Here is a 15,778-nt window from a genome sequence, read left to right as displayed (position 1 = left end):
ACCTGTTCCAGTGTGCCAGCACAGTTTGTTCTGTAGGTACATTTGCAAACTTAGCATTCACTTTCATTTCTAGCTTTCATCTTAAAGATAGCTCTCCTCACAGGGGTTGGTTTTGTATCCCTTCCAAACATGACAAATAATAAATTGATGAGAAGACGTGAGCAAGACCAAAAGGCGCAAAACAACCCAACTCTCTATGAACTACTTGAATGAATTTCTTCATTGTCTAAAAATGTTCTTGCCCTTTTACTCTTAAACTTCACTCATCAGTCATTTTTGTCTCCGAGGAATAATTAGTCTGAGAATTTCTACTTATCAAGGAAAGCATGCTCTTGTTATTTTTCATTTTTCATGGTACCTACAGGGATGATAAATTCCTGGTTGTTTACTTGGGTTTCATAGTAGTTAAGGCTAGAGCCATGGATGCAGAGAGCAATGAATATGAGCTACTATCAATGAAAGTTTTCACTGCGCTGTCCTTTTACTGCAGGCCTATTTTTCAGAGGAAAGCATCCTGAGAAACCCCTGATATCCATATATGATATACTGACTGATTCCCCAGCAGTACTGAAGATACTTTAGATTTTCATCCACAGAAATAATAGCATCAGGGCTCAAATTTCAAGCTGGCACCTACTCCCCCTTCTTCTGTGACTCTAACTTGAAGAGAAAGAATGCTAAAATACAGCAATGCTTTCCCATATGTAGGTAGTTCCTTGGTGTGAATTAGAGACATGCACTCAACAGAGACATGGGCAAGCCTGAGGCAATTTATTGAAAGCTGCTGCAAAGCAAAATATTATTGCTCCTTCAGAGTGGGAAATTGCATTGGTTGCTCCACCCTACCAAGAGAGAATCTTACAGACGTGGGTTCCATGATAGGACTGCTCTTTGGAGCTGAAGAAAGAACATCTTCCTCCCTACTTTCTCCTTCTGTAATTCATCTGTAACAATGCAGTAACACTTAAAAATGATACTCAACCTGGAAAGGCTTTGGGTCCCCCAAGTAGCTCTTGGGAGGCCCTCAGAGTTACAATGGGATCTGCTCCTCTCTTCTCACATAGATTATCTGCCTTCCAGAAATTCTTACTTCTGCCTCCAGATCCAAGGAGAGCAGGTCTAGTGGCACAGGTTCCTCTGGCACATAACCTGTACTGGCTCCAGATGGCAGGGGGTGGAGGCAGCGATCCTCAGGCCTCACAGACAAGGCTCCACAACTGCCTCCATGGAGGCAAAACTTCCCAAACTGGTTCAAAATAGCATACTGTTGTCATCAAGGAGAGCTGTCAGGCAGTGGAGTCTGCAGGCAAACAAGACCTTTTGTATTTGCAAAGCCTCATGTGTGAGCTGTTTCATTCATCTGGGATGAAGTTAAATAGGTGCTGGCTTGTGTTTGAAATATGTCCAAGGTGGTTTACCTGAATGGTATTCATGTCAACAGAGTTTTATCACCTTTAAATTGTTTTTGTTTTATTTGCCTACTCATAAGCCATTCCAGGGAGTGTTTATGGTTTATTTAAAGCCTGGTAGGACTGGGACAAGTTGTATATCATTGCTGTTTTTTTTTCATTTCCTTGATCAGCTTAACCTACTACAGAGAACCAAGGTCAGCCTAGGTTTGACCAACAACAACAGAAAAGCCTTTTCTCCAGTGTCTGACTCCGGAGAGCTATAAGGCCTGTAAATGCCTTATCATGCAGTTATTTGTAAGCACTTCCTGGCTTTTGCACCAGACACAGTCTGACTCAGCTAGTGTAAATAATTTGACTAGCTCCCCCTACAGATCTGACGTATTTTTGAGCCAAAGTGTTTACTGCAAGTGACATTCTTCAGAAGAGATTGAGAAAACTTTCTCTGCTGCCAAAAAACCTAGCCCAAGTGCAACGCGTCTCTGTTGGGGAAGACAGCTGGTCTCAGAGAAGACAGCTAGTCTCATGGTCTTGATTTGGCCACTTCTAGAGATGGAGATTTCAGCACCATCCTGAAAGTTTTTGTTTATCAGATGACCTCAGCCTTAGAGGAACATAAATAATACACACGGATTTCCCATTTCCCCATTCCAACAGCTCTTTTCTCAGTCTTTTCTGCCTCCTTCCTGTTTCTCAACTTCCTTTTGGCTTGTGAGTTTCAGGAGAAGACATCACATTCCATCTGGTCTTCAGCAGTGAAGTGCTCTTCACACAGCTAAAAATAAGCAGTAAGCTGTTTTTTTGTTTGTTTGTCTGTTTGTTTTTAATTATTTTTAACACATTCAAAGGCTGCCTTAATCCCTTTGGCCATGATATCAGCCTAGGAAGACCTCTGAAGCTACTTGCCCACTGATCTGAAATCCTCTGCAAAATCACGTCCTCCAAGCTGTATCTCCTCCCTTCTCATACCATCAGGCAGCTTTGTAGGCATGGCCAAGTACTTGTTCCTAGATGCCCCCACTTGCATTTGCTTGCATTGGAGCACATGCTATTAGAAAGGATGTTTCCCAAGAGACCTTGGTTACCCTGCACATCTTGTCCTGCATAAAATGAAGTCACGGATTCCTATGCTACACTAAACACTCACAGATTGCATGATGGCTGTCTCATCATTTTGGAAATGGTTGGCTTGTTTCTCACTTAGAGTAAATATCTGGGCCTGTACAGGCCTCCGTTACACTGGAGCATCAGCTCCAATGTCTCTACAAAACAAAGCTACACCCCACTGTTCTGACTCAGGGAGCAGTAAACACTGAGGATAATGCCTGTGTGCAGGGGAATGTGTTTGCTAGCCTCTTGTACACATCACGCATATTTTACTAACACATCACCATGGAACATAATAGTCTCATGCAATCGCTCCCAACGAGCATCACTCTTCTTTCACTGGCATGTTTGCGTGAGCATCTTTTCAGTTTCAAAGCGTCATTGCAAACACAGAAGGAAGTTTTGAAACACTTCTCATCACCAAACTTCTGTGCCAAGGAGCAGCTACTCTTAATGGTTTCAAAACAGAAAAGTTGCCAGCTACAGAAGGGTGGACCATGCCTGTCCACAGCCACACAGCCACTATGGCAAGGCTGTAGCTGCCACCTCACCTTTGGTTCCTGGGTTCTGCTGCTGTGTGCTGGTACACAACAGAAGGAAACACTCACGGAAACATGATGGCAAAGATAATTCAAATCAAAATTGCCCAATCCTGAACCAACATTCTGAAATTTTCCAGAATAGTTTTAAAAAGTGCTCTTGCGGGTTGATTAATAATTCTCAAAGAATTTTCCAAAAGAGGAAAATAATTCCATCTGGCAGGGTGCTAAAAGGAATTAATATCCTCTCATTGAAGTAAAGGCCAGGCACTCTAGTTATCATTACTGCTTCTCTGTGCCAATTGCTGTACACAACAGACCTCAGACAGTCTCTTCTGTCCTCAGGGAGCATCTAGTCACACCATCTTGGACACAAAAGCAAGTTAAAAGGTATTAGAAAAAGGCTACATGAAGAAGAGTTTTCAGGATCTCAAGGTGTGGGCTGTTTGTTATTGTTCTGTTATTGTTTTAAATAAAAGGCCAACTCCGTTAAGAAAAAAAAAATGCAGTTGTAAGAGGTTTTGTCAATGCTGGGAGTTAGCAGGGAAGACAAGGAGCTCAGTTTTAGCCAGGTTAAACAATAACTTGCTACTATTTGTGGCTGGCTCCCAGAGGACCAAAGAAATTAACTCGTGGTTAGTTAAATAATAGTTTTATTAAAACAATGATCGGATCAAATAACTGGCATGTATGTGCAGGAAGTCTTTCAAAATACTCAGGTCCTGCAAAAAAGTTAGATCAAGAAAATGTCTTACAAATGTCTGATCCCTGAAGTAACCAAAGCCCATAGAAATTGGACGCTTAAAAAAAAAAAAAAAAAAAAAGGAAAAAAGATTTTTAAACCTTAATCCCAACATTCTCTCCTAAGAATAACACAATTCTCTACTTTCAGTGTTTTCTCTTCGTGCTGACGTTTTCATTCCCTTGTTACAGTAGAGAAATCATTTTTTTCCTGCAACCACAGCTCTTTTTTAACCTTTTGTTTTATTTTTAAAAGAGAAATAAATGAAGGATTAGGCTATGTGGTTTCATATCCTCCAGCTGAGTTGTCCAGTGAAAGGAGCAAGTAACTAAAGAGGAGGAAGGCTGACTGAAGGACAAGACTTTGGATATCCCACAAGGTGGGGACAACCACGGAAGTGCAGCTCTGAGACCTACCGTAGGTACAGCTTGGCACCTTCTCCCGAGGGTACATCTCACGTTTTTGTCCCACCACAAAGTCACTAGCCACCTCTGCACATTCACATATTTGCAGGCCCTGAGAAGAGCAGGTCTGGCCCCAAGTGATTTTAATGCATCTGGACTATGAGACTGGTTGAGTGATTTTAATGCATCTGGACTATGAGAATGGCTGGAGAAAGCCACAGCTCCCTCAGTCTCCTCCTGCATGTCATGATGAGCACTGCCGCTGGCTTGGCGACTGCAGAGTCAGGTCTGTGGTGAAATTGCTCTGAGCAAAGTTACCAGCGTTGCTATGAGAGGACTGCAGTATATGGAGCAGACTGTGCCTGAAAAGGGCCAAATTGCCTCACAGAGTTCAACCAGAGTGCACAAAGGCTGGGTGTCCTCAGGCAGTATTTGGCCCCTAATCTCTGCGTTTCTGATCCATGGAAGTAATTGCCTGGTGGATGTTTTGTGACTATCGGAGTTTGAGAAGGCAGCACCAGGTACTGAGAGTTGTTTATATAATCCACAGCGCAAATGGATGCTGTCAGCAAAGCAATGTGTGTTCAAAGAGAACAGTGACAAAGAAAGTCTGTTTTCTTCAAAACTGAGAGTGAGTTTTCTTAGGTGTAAATACATGCACACACTTGTGGCAGATATCCATCTAAAGGTGAATTGCTGCCCCTAACCTGTGCTTGCGTCTATCAGTTTACATTACATTCAGGTAGTGGTGAACACTGCCTTTTGGGTGGGTGTAGAGTACTTCACAAGCTTTTTGGATGAAGGGCAGGTAAAAACTTGCTTCGTCTTGTATCCAAGATTCGAGTATTTACCTGTTGGAGCCCTGCATATTAAGGCCCACGCATTTACCCTGCAATACAACATGGAATTTTAATGAATTCACGGACTCTCAAGGCCCCCACCCATCTCTTCTCAACTGAAATCCTTTGCATTCCTCTCAACTACATCTACTCTGCCTGCAATGGTGGCTGACCTGACTGGGAACAAACACATTAAACAGAGAAAGAGTCAGACTTTTCCAGGTATCATCTAAACCAAAGCAGAAAATGTCCTTCCTCTTTCAAAGCACAAGATCAAAAAACTCTTAGTTCTCCCCTCCCATGACACAATTTAATAGCCTACATGGCACTAAGGTATATAGCATCACAAGCCAGGCTTGATCACTTTAATCTTACTATTAGAAAAACCACTCATGCTCAAACACAAAAATGTTTGTGGTGAACAGAATCAACCGCTTATCTAAAGGAAAAAATCAAAAATAACTGTGAGGTAGAGCTTTGCAGAGTCTTGAACAGATTTACCATGCTGCACATCATCGCCATCCGGGGGGGAAAGGGGTGTGCATAGATACTAATTCCCAGAATGTAGCAGAATCCATTTTTCCAACCAATGCTGGAAAGTACTAGGTATAAAGTGTTGTCTTATGCCAAGGGAGAGGGACTATGCTGCCCAGAGAGAAAGATGTAGGCAGACAATTTCTATTTAAGAGTCTCAAAATGTGATGGAAGACCAAAAAAAAAAAACCTCTAGATATTGTCAATCTCACATACTGTCTTGCCAGCTACTCCTGGAAAAGAAAACCAAACATTTATTTTTTGGAGGGAAGAAGAAAGGAGGGAAGAAGAAAGGAGGGAAGAAGAAAGAGAGAGCAGAGAAGAGGAGTGGCATGGCAGCTGTGAGAGAGGCAGAAAACAAAGGATCCAATCTTACAGCTCTTCAGTCCTTATCTACCTCTGGCCGGAGCCCAAGGGACTACTGTCCACTGGCAACAGTGGTACATCTTCTCATGCCAAGATCACCCAAGTGAATTGGCTTGACAAATCCCATAGCAGATAATAGTATTTCAGTTACAATAAGATTTGACATTTCAAAGCAAACTTCTTAAAAATACAACCTGCCAATGACAGTCAAAATTAAGTTTTGGATTAAGAAACATTGGACAGCTCTATGTTCTTTTAAATCCCAAGCTCAGCTTCAAAGGAGATGGAGCAAGATGAGTAATGCATGCAAATGATTGTATTCATATTTGAACACAAATCAGAAATGCCTGTCACTGAAAAAATCCCTCGGTTGGTATCCCATCCTAGGAATCAGACAGTGTAACTGAGTACAATAGTACTAGTACATGTGCATACTAAAAATAGCTTGCTTGCTACACTCTAGGAACTGAAAGTCTATTTCACAAATATACATAACATGCAGGTTGTAATAGTTCATCAGATATTCATCACATCAGTGTTTCCCTCCCCTTCAGCTACTTTTGCTGGTAAGCCCCACATTTACAGCAGTTCTTTTAGCAAGAGCTTTGCATTTACTTTTATTATCACTGACCTTACATCTCTTTCTCCCAGTGTCTCTCATTTTATAACTTGAACTGCTGTCCAGGTATTCAGTCCTTCTGACATTACCACCCACTGTTGCAGCCAGTTTCGTTAGCACACTTCCATTTTCTGTATGAGAGTCATTAGTTAATTAACACACAAGATTGGTCCTGAGACCAATCCTTGAGAGCTTTCAATAACTTCCTTCCAGTCTGAGAGGTTTCTTTTCACTTAAATCTGTCCTTTAGCTTTCCTACCACACACCATTTTTCTGACATTTCCCAGTTTCTCTCACTGTTTCACACACTAAACGATACTAGCAGCTAAATGAGAGGGACTGCATTTCCATGGCTAGAAATATCAGTGATTTTATCAAAGGTAGTGATTAGGTTTACCTAGACAATGCTAGATCTACCCTTGTGTTTTATTCCCTTTTTCCATTCCCATTTGACCTACTCTTTCTTTTAGAATAGTTGCTACCAATAACATGCACACTACTGGCAGCACGCACAGGATGTCATTGCCAGTTCTTAAAGATGAATCTATATCCTCCAGTTGAATGGTGTCTTCTGCCATGTGTTAAGTCCAACAGAAAACACCGTTGTTGAATCTGCAACCACATGTATCAGTCTTTTCCAAATTCTGTGACAGCAAGGCTCTAGCCTTCCTCAACATTGAGCTCCTTGAGTTTTTTTCCCCCACTTCAGCTGAAACTATTTTGAATTCCACTAAAAAACCTTCTACGCCCATGTATTCAGTGTCTGCATCTAACAGAAACAGAAGCAAAGTATCTAACAAGTTTTTGGGCCTTGACCATTTTTTATCATTATTTTTTATTTTGTTTTATTTTATTTATATGTCTGAAGGACCTTTTGCTATTTAAAACTCTTTTGCAGAGTAAAACTCGACTTCTGCCATTTCTCATTTTACCCATACATTTCCTGACCTCTTACATGTGGCTTTCTTTGCTGACCTGTTATTTTTTCTACTCCTTATTCAGTCAGGTCTGGTAACTTTTCTTCCATGTTTTCCACTTTGCAAGATACATCTGTTCCAGATATTTTTTGCACCTTTGCCTCAAAGAAGGGACAACTTCCCTTTAAAATCCAGTTCTCTTGAGCTCTTCAGGCTCTAGGCTAGTTCCCTAAACATATCAAATGCCATCCATCTGGAACTGAGAAGCTTAGCTATAGATCTGCAACTGTTTATCATTCATTTTAATTGAAATTGAAATCCCTTAAACCAAGGTTATTTTCTACTTCATTATACAACTTAACAGTGTCAGATCTAAAACAGTATTGCCTCTTGCTATTTCAGTGACTGGCAAGGAACTCTATTGGTTACTGATTCAGAAATATCTGAATTTAGCTATCTGTTCACCTGCATAATCCAGGAAGTCAAGCCTCCCATAATGACAGACCTCTAATAACAATAGCAAGATCTTTATCTACCAAATCCAGTTCTCGAGGTCACTGGCAGATACACCACACTGCCTCAGCAATCATACTTTCCCAGCATTTATTTGGCTCTATTAGGTTGGTTATTTAACTCATGTTATCTCTCCTTATTTATCTCATTAAAGGCTTACAGTAACATCACACTGTTTACCTTCTGTCTTTTGCAAGCTAGGTATGCTTCAGTACCTGTGCTCCTCTTAGTCGCTACTCCCCTAATTCCCACCCTCCCCTTCAGTGACCATTTCCAGGTCTACAAATAACTACTTAGCCCCATGTCCCATCTTCTTTGTCATTCTTAGATATTCACTTAAACTAACCCCACCTTTTCCAGGTGGAAATGAAGTCTACTGTTTTACTCTTCTGGCATCTCCATTCAGTAACATGCCATGCCTGGCTAGTTTCTGTGAAAAAATTATGCTCAGGCATAATGTGCAACCCACAACTTTCCTATTAATCTCCACAATTGGTTTGCTGGCTCTGTAGTGCCTCAGTTGTCATCCTCTTCGTTCCTTGTTAAAGTTTTCAGCTAAAAAAAAAGTCCTTCTCCCCACCCAGTACCCTCCTGGTTACCATATGTTTAATTTCATATCTGTAGGACCACTTCCTACCCTTGGCTCTTGACTATTCATGCTCATTTCTTGCCTAGTACAAGCACAGCTCCTCCTCGTAGCATGACGCTAACCCAGATTTTAGCTATCATCAAGGGAAGAAATCAGCCTTGTACCTCCAGAAGCAGAGCCCATAACCCACTCACAATATGGAGTCCATAGAGTGATTCTACCACTGCAAACAACAATTTATTTTGGCCAGATTTTTATTTCTGCTTCATATATTTATTTTTCAAAGGTGTCATTAATAGTTTGATCTCTGCTCCCCACCTTATCCTCTTCCTCAGCATTTACAGATATTAGCATAGTGAAATATAAATGGCGAAGAAAGAGTTCTTTTGCATTATTACCTGATTTATATATATAGTCCGGGTTGCTTGGGAGATCTTCACAGAGGGCTAATATTCTTACATAATATCCTTACGCTATAATCTCCCTTATTCCTACCTTAAATCAAACATAAAAGTACTAAAACTCTATCAACTTTCTCCCTTTAACACAAATAAAAATAACTGTGGTTGGCAAACAGGTTGTCTACTCTCATATTCTCCTACTTGCTGGAATTTCACCTTGCGGGAGCTCATGCAAACCATTTTTTATTGGCTTTGGTTAACACGAGTTCAAATAAAGTCAACACTCAAAGCCAAACTTTCAAAAGGTGTCATATATTTTACCTGCTTTGAACTCAAGGATTTTGCAGGCTTTTCCTGTAGATCTGCCAAGGTTAGCAAAGTTCAGAGAACCTAGCCCAAATTGCAAGGCTGCAATAAAACCTGAAATGGAGATTCATCTACTTTGAACATTCATGACAATTGTTTTACACAGCTATCTGCTTGGTTCTTTTGACACCACAAAGAAAAGGGACAGGAGGGGATTTTTGTATATTATCACTCAGAAAAAACTGCATCAAGAGCTGTATGTTACACTATTGTTATCACCATATCTCTGTCACTGTTTCTGTTTTACAAGGAACTGGTGTTGATTTGAAATGAGCCATAACTCAAATTCTGAATTCCAGCTCTTTGAATGCCCCACATGACTCAGTTTCATACCTGCTCTAACAATGCTGTTTTCCAACAAGGGTCCAATGTCTGAGCCATATTAAAACATGATATCTTGCTCATGTGGCTGGTCTTACAGCCTACTGACGTCATTCAAGAGATCGGTCACCTCATATAGTCACACCATGATCAAATTTTTTCCCACACCAAGTCTCAATCAATCACAATGTTCCTGGACTGCCTGCAGATTGGAGGTCAAGAAGTTGTGTGTGTGTATAGCTCTGTGCACACGCTCACAAAAATGTTTCCCTCAAAGCTCTACATTGAAAAGACGAAAGCTGGGTTTCATTTATGTTCCGCCTTTGACTGTCAAAACAAAAACAACTACAAACCATAACCGGAAGCACTGCTAAGGATGAATGTATATTATAGGCATTTCTTCCTTGTTCTCATCCTGCATCCTATACTGGTCATTCTTACAGTAGGAATACAAAACTACACAGTGACCTGCACTATGGGTACACCTGGACTTGCCATATGATGTACTTCCATTAAGAAGAAGCTATTATAAAAAGGCTGATTAAAGAATAAAATTTATCATTTATGACAAAAATATTACTCCAGGAAATATTAAAAAAAAAAAAAAGTAAGCTGCAAGGGTTGTAAATAGGTGCCCTAGATGCTTTCACAATGTACACATAAGCATTTCAGACATACTGTTACTGGCATTTAGTAAGAACCACACGGATCACATCTTTACCCTGTGCCTGTTTCCACCAAGGACAGATGCTACAGGTTTATTCTATAAAGTAACAAACAGTGCAGCCTCTCAACCTGTCCACTGTATCCTCAGTAATACTGAGGCTAGAAAGTCTAGAGAACCAGCACGTAGCTGCTGGGTCCCTATTTCCAGGTGGCATCTCTGCCACACGGCAGGCTCATTTTGGCCTCTGTACCATGTAACAAAAAGACACAATCAATTTAAAGAGGACATGAAAATACCAGGGTACTGGTTAATCACATCTCAGGCCACTGCTACTGACATATTTGCTAATCTTTTAAAAATTGAGGTGGGTGAAGAAAAAAAAACAAACAAGTAAAACTCTCTTCCTGAAAGATAGTTTTAGATCACAAACTGTGTGTTTACAAGAGTTGCAGCCCTTAGTTTGGCTCTTAAATGTGGACATATGTAAATTAATAAAGTATGTAGAAAACCCCTGTTAAAGGTGTGTTGACTTTGCCAATCCATTGACCTCCAAATCCTTTCCTTAAGACGTACTTTCTCACTCTCTCTCTCTTTGCAGATTAGTTCAATCTGCTCCTGGGTGCATACTCTCTCTTTCTCTAATGTGATTAAATAAGCTCCCTGTCTCCCCAGGCTTGTGCAACTGCCTCTCGCTTAGTCACCTAAGCGCTGTACAACACCCCAAAGGAGTGGAGTCAGCTGAAACAGGAGCGTTCCCAGCTCTGACATGTAAAGTACTTGCACTCAGTGCTAAATAAACTTGGAAAAATGTTCACAATGCAGCTGTGTGCACAAGATGCTGCAACCGCAGGGCAAGAGTAATTATACACAAACAAGATACTTAGGATTTATGTTCCCCTCAAATAAAAATGTGCACTACTCATGCCAATCTCAGCACTTCATGGTATGCCTGCAATCTGAAGCAAAGGAACAGATCCTCTGCTAGGGTTAACAGATTAGATACCATCACTGCTTTATTTTCCAATAAACTTTACAGGCATTCTAAGCATTGTTGGTAGACATTGACACCCTCTTCACCACAGAAGGCTGAGGACTCTTGGGAGGTCCTTCTAAATGTCTTTTTGTGTTAATGGTATTTATTTGGACAATTTGCTATCGGCATATGTTGGGGATTCCTCTTTGGGGAAGTTACGGGGTTAAAGCTGAAGCCCACAGGAATGCTAGACCAGAATAAAATTTGAAAAGTTTCAGGAAACAGGCACAAGTATCCCAAGACCATTCCAAGCAAAGGTTTATCTAACTTACAGTTTAAATTCTCTTGTGAAGGAGAGCACCAACTGCTTGTGCGAGTAGCTTTTTGGAAGCATCTCTCAGAAAACTATTTCTCCTAATAACCAACATTAATTAAATTTGTTGCTAACAAAGTCGATTTCCCCTTATCTTAGCTGTTTTCACTGAAGAAAGGATTGATCACTGTCCTCTCCATAATGACTTTTTAAGCATGGTCATATTTATCATCTGTTTTTCTAAGAAAAAAAGTGGAGCCAATACCCTGGTTTTCTGCATTTTGAAAATTTCTCAGCATTCTTGTTTTGCTTCTCTGGATCTGTAATTTTTTTCAAGTACAGCATCAACAAGCAATGCCAAATTCAAAGCAACATATGGAAAGAAATATTGACTTCAATGGGCCTGAGACTTCTCAGCAGCCATTCTCCTGAGGCAGACTCAGCAATGACCTATGCAGTGTTACTTAATTAGATTCCCATACTATAGCATAGTCTCACTCAAATAAATAAATCGAGAGAGACTTTCTTAAAGTTACTTTTATACCTGCTTAGCTCTGCATGGTGGAACCTGAAAAGGTATGACTTGCACACAGAGTTGAAAGGTGGCTTCATAAGCTATGTTAACGTTGCTACAAACAAGGAAAACTCAACAAACAACTTTCAGGAGTACTTTAGTAAGCAATTGTTCTCTGGCTGGAATGCAAGTTACACCACACTAGACCCACTTCAGATTTTGCCCCAAGGAGCCTGAGAGCTGGGTGGGAGACTGATGGGCATTCCCACCAGCCTGTCAGGCTGGACAAGCTGCGAGAACAAGTAGTCAGTCTGACGTTTTTGTCTTCCTTTTCTCAACCACAACCAGGAGAAAAAAGTTGATGCAGATTTCAATCTTTATATTTAGATCAAGTTCAGTTAAAATTGTAAGAGAAAAATGTTCAAGAGTTCACCATTTTCTTAAACAAATTAAAAAAAAAATGGAATTTGCATTCCTCTGCTTAGAGGATTTGTACAGAGTGAAGAGCCAGTCTATGCAAGTGGTACATGAGCAGCAGCTGGCTCTTCGCAGGAGGCTGCTGGAACCAAAGGAGAGAGACATAGAAAATAACTTGTCACACTGCAACTCCAGACATCACAGAGCTCTCATTATTGTGTTCTGTCCCAAGGGGGCCACTGTTTCTACGAGGCGCCTTTCCTGCTTCTCACCATACCCTTTGCTACGTGAAAACATATATATTAAAAGCCAGGCATGGGAAAAAGATGGCAGTCCCAAAAACCTGCAGCAAGGAGGCATGGAAAAATATTATTTTTCCTGCTAGCAATTGTTTGGGTTGACAGAACATATCATTTCTACTGTGAAAAGGAGCGTGTGTACTGAGCTCTGTGAGCTCATCTTGGTATCCCTGCCAGTGCCAACTAGTAGCAATTCAGAGCTCAGCTTGTTACTGCAGATGAATTCATTACAGCTGTCAGGTACCTGCCAATTTAAACCTTAGTGAAAACTGGTCAGAAAGTCAGTGACTTTAGAAACCAATACAGTTCTACTAGTTTCGGAGGCTCAAATGGACATATGCAGAAGATACCTTCCAGTAGCCCATTTTGCAATCAATTAGAAATCAAATCCTTTGTGCTTGAAACAGGGTGGGGGAAAATATTTTGAGACTGCAGTTTGATCTAAACACAGCTCTTACTTGTGGTTTGGCAAAGGACTCTGAAATGCTGTTAAATCAAAAAGGCATAGAAAACCTGCAATTGCCGTGTCTCTGCTTATAAAAAAACATTTTAAAAAAACCACATGCATCATTCAGTACACAGATGCCACATTCTTCCCTACCCTTATTTAATAGCTAGCTGTCAATCTATGTTGAAGAGCAGTTACCTGACATTACCATAACAATACTTCAAAGCTTTATATTAAATATGAATATCTTACTAGGCAAGCCCATAGGAGAAAAGAAAAAAAAAAAAAAAGAAAAAAAGTGCCTTTTCAGTCTAGAGATACAAAATTGGACTTCTTTGAGAAGAGATGATAGAGTGTAACTACACGGGAGTGTGGATCACAGATACCCCTGACTTCTCTTTACTGTAATTAAGCAGAAACAGATCAGCAAATTTCAGTCTGCATAAGAAAGATTTCTCATCTCTATTTATATTAGCTGTGGTAGAGAGGAACCTAAATGTGAACTGAGAACTCTGGCCATTACCATAACACATAAACACTTCTGCCGTCGTCCAGGAGATGAATTATGCCCCTACTGTAAGCATTCACTGCGATGGAACCTTGCCTGTGTCACTCATTTTGGGAGACCATGCCACGTGAACAAGCCAAAAGAACTCAAAATTTCTTTCAAGTTGTGTCAGTTTTATACTGAGTATGGGGAACTGGAGCTGACATTAAAAACACCATTTTGCAGGCAGGATTAGAAAAATATAGTGGAAGACAAAGACCTAATGAACATCTGGGACACACAATTGCATCCCGTAATTGAGAGTAGTTGTGAGTAGTAGTGAGAAATCTAAGCATTGAAATCCTGTGAAAAAAGGACCAGGTGCTTAGGTGGAAAGGAAATACAGTTAGGTGGTAGCTTACCAATATGTAGCACCTTCCATTCCCTCTGCAAGGGAGCGGAGAAGCCCAAGGCCAGAGGGCAGTTAGAAAGCAGAAGGCAGTAGGTGTTTCCCAGAAGAATGTCCAAGAGCAAACACAGAGTAAGCACCAAGTATGTCCCCTCTCCTCCCAGCACGCCTTGTGACCACATCAGATGAGTCCCAAAATTGCAACCTTCCTTAGGAGCCGCTGTCATGAAAGCTATTGACACCAGCCTTCATGGTCTGAAAACCCTTCATGCCAGCTTCCCATTGACTAAGCCTTCCACATCTCAGTCAGCTTTTCACGGACCAGAAACTGAATGTTGCAGGAATGTAGCTGTGCCAGTCCTCAGCATTATAAGACATGATTACATAGACTTCTGACACGTGAAACTACACAGAGGGAAGCCATTAGGAAATGGGACCAAAAAAAAACCCAAGCATCTATGAAAGGGGGGGAAAAAAGTAGGGCAAAGAAACTTCATTCCAGAACTCCCTCCCTCACAAGAGAGAGACAAAACCCTGAACTATTACAAAGCCCCTGAACTATTCAGCATGAGAAAATGTTTCTATAAACCTTTTTCCAGTATCCCACTATAGAATGGTTTGTCACCTTGGTGACTATCCTTCAATTTTTCTTTCTTTGAACATAAACAAAATATGAATTGAAGATGGACTGGAGTGACAAATCCATCAGCAACTTCTCCCCCCACAACCCATATGCCACAGGTGATAAAGTTACCTACATGAGAGCAACAGCACCTACTCAGTACTCGGAGAACCTATTCAAGGCAGGAAAGCTCCTTATTCAAGAGTAGAACAGTTGTGGGCAGGGCAGAGTATTTATAAATTTGTATGCATTGTTGTTTACTCTAATTGGATTGCTTCGTGTAAGCATTTTGACTGAAACAAGATGAGATAATGGGAAATCTGACTGCTGGAAGCCAGCTCAGTTTTAATTTGAATACATGTATTTATTTAAGCCTTCACAAGTTTTCCCATTGGCTCTGCATGTGTGAGGAGCTAAGACAATGAAGAAATAAACTGTGAGTGCTCAGAATGGTATTTGTGAGCTTGCACAGGGAGGGAAAAAAAGCAATCAACAACCACAGTAGTGGATGTGATGAGCTTTTTTCCTAGTGGTTCACTTTACATTTGTGTTTCCATCTTATTCTGAAAGTGGGTTTTTGTGATGTAGAAGAATGGAGAAGAGGGGGAAAAAAATTCAAGAAAGCAAAGTAAATCTCTTACTTATTCACACTGAGTTTTCTATTAGCATATAAAAAACTTTCTACATCAACTAAATTAGAAAATATAAGGTATAAAGCTTTTGCTGTGAATCTAAGCAAAACATCACATCTAAATAGCTTGTGTTCACATGCGTGTATGAACATGTACATACTCATTTCACATATGTGCAGACCTAAATGTAGACCATTCTTTCCAGAGGAGTTTCTTCTGTACTCGGAGATTAGCACTTCTCAGTAAGAACATCCACTTTTGAGTCTGTTTTCAAGCATTGTATCTAAACTAACAATAGGCCTAAGCAGCAAATCTGAATTCAGGATCAATC

Source organism: Anser cygnoides, chromosome 2 (assembly GCF_040182565.1).
Source record: "Anser cygnoides isolate HZ-2024a breed goose chromosome 2, Taihu_goose_T2T_genome, whole genome shotgun sequence".
Lineage (NCBI taxonomy): Eukaryota > Metazoa > Chordata > Aves > Anseriformes > Anatidae > Anser > Anser cygnoides.
The sequence above is the reverse complement of the archived record's forward strand: the minus strand, read 5'-3'. Positions refer to the sequence as shown.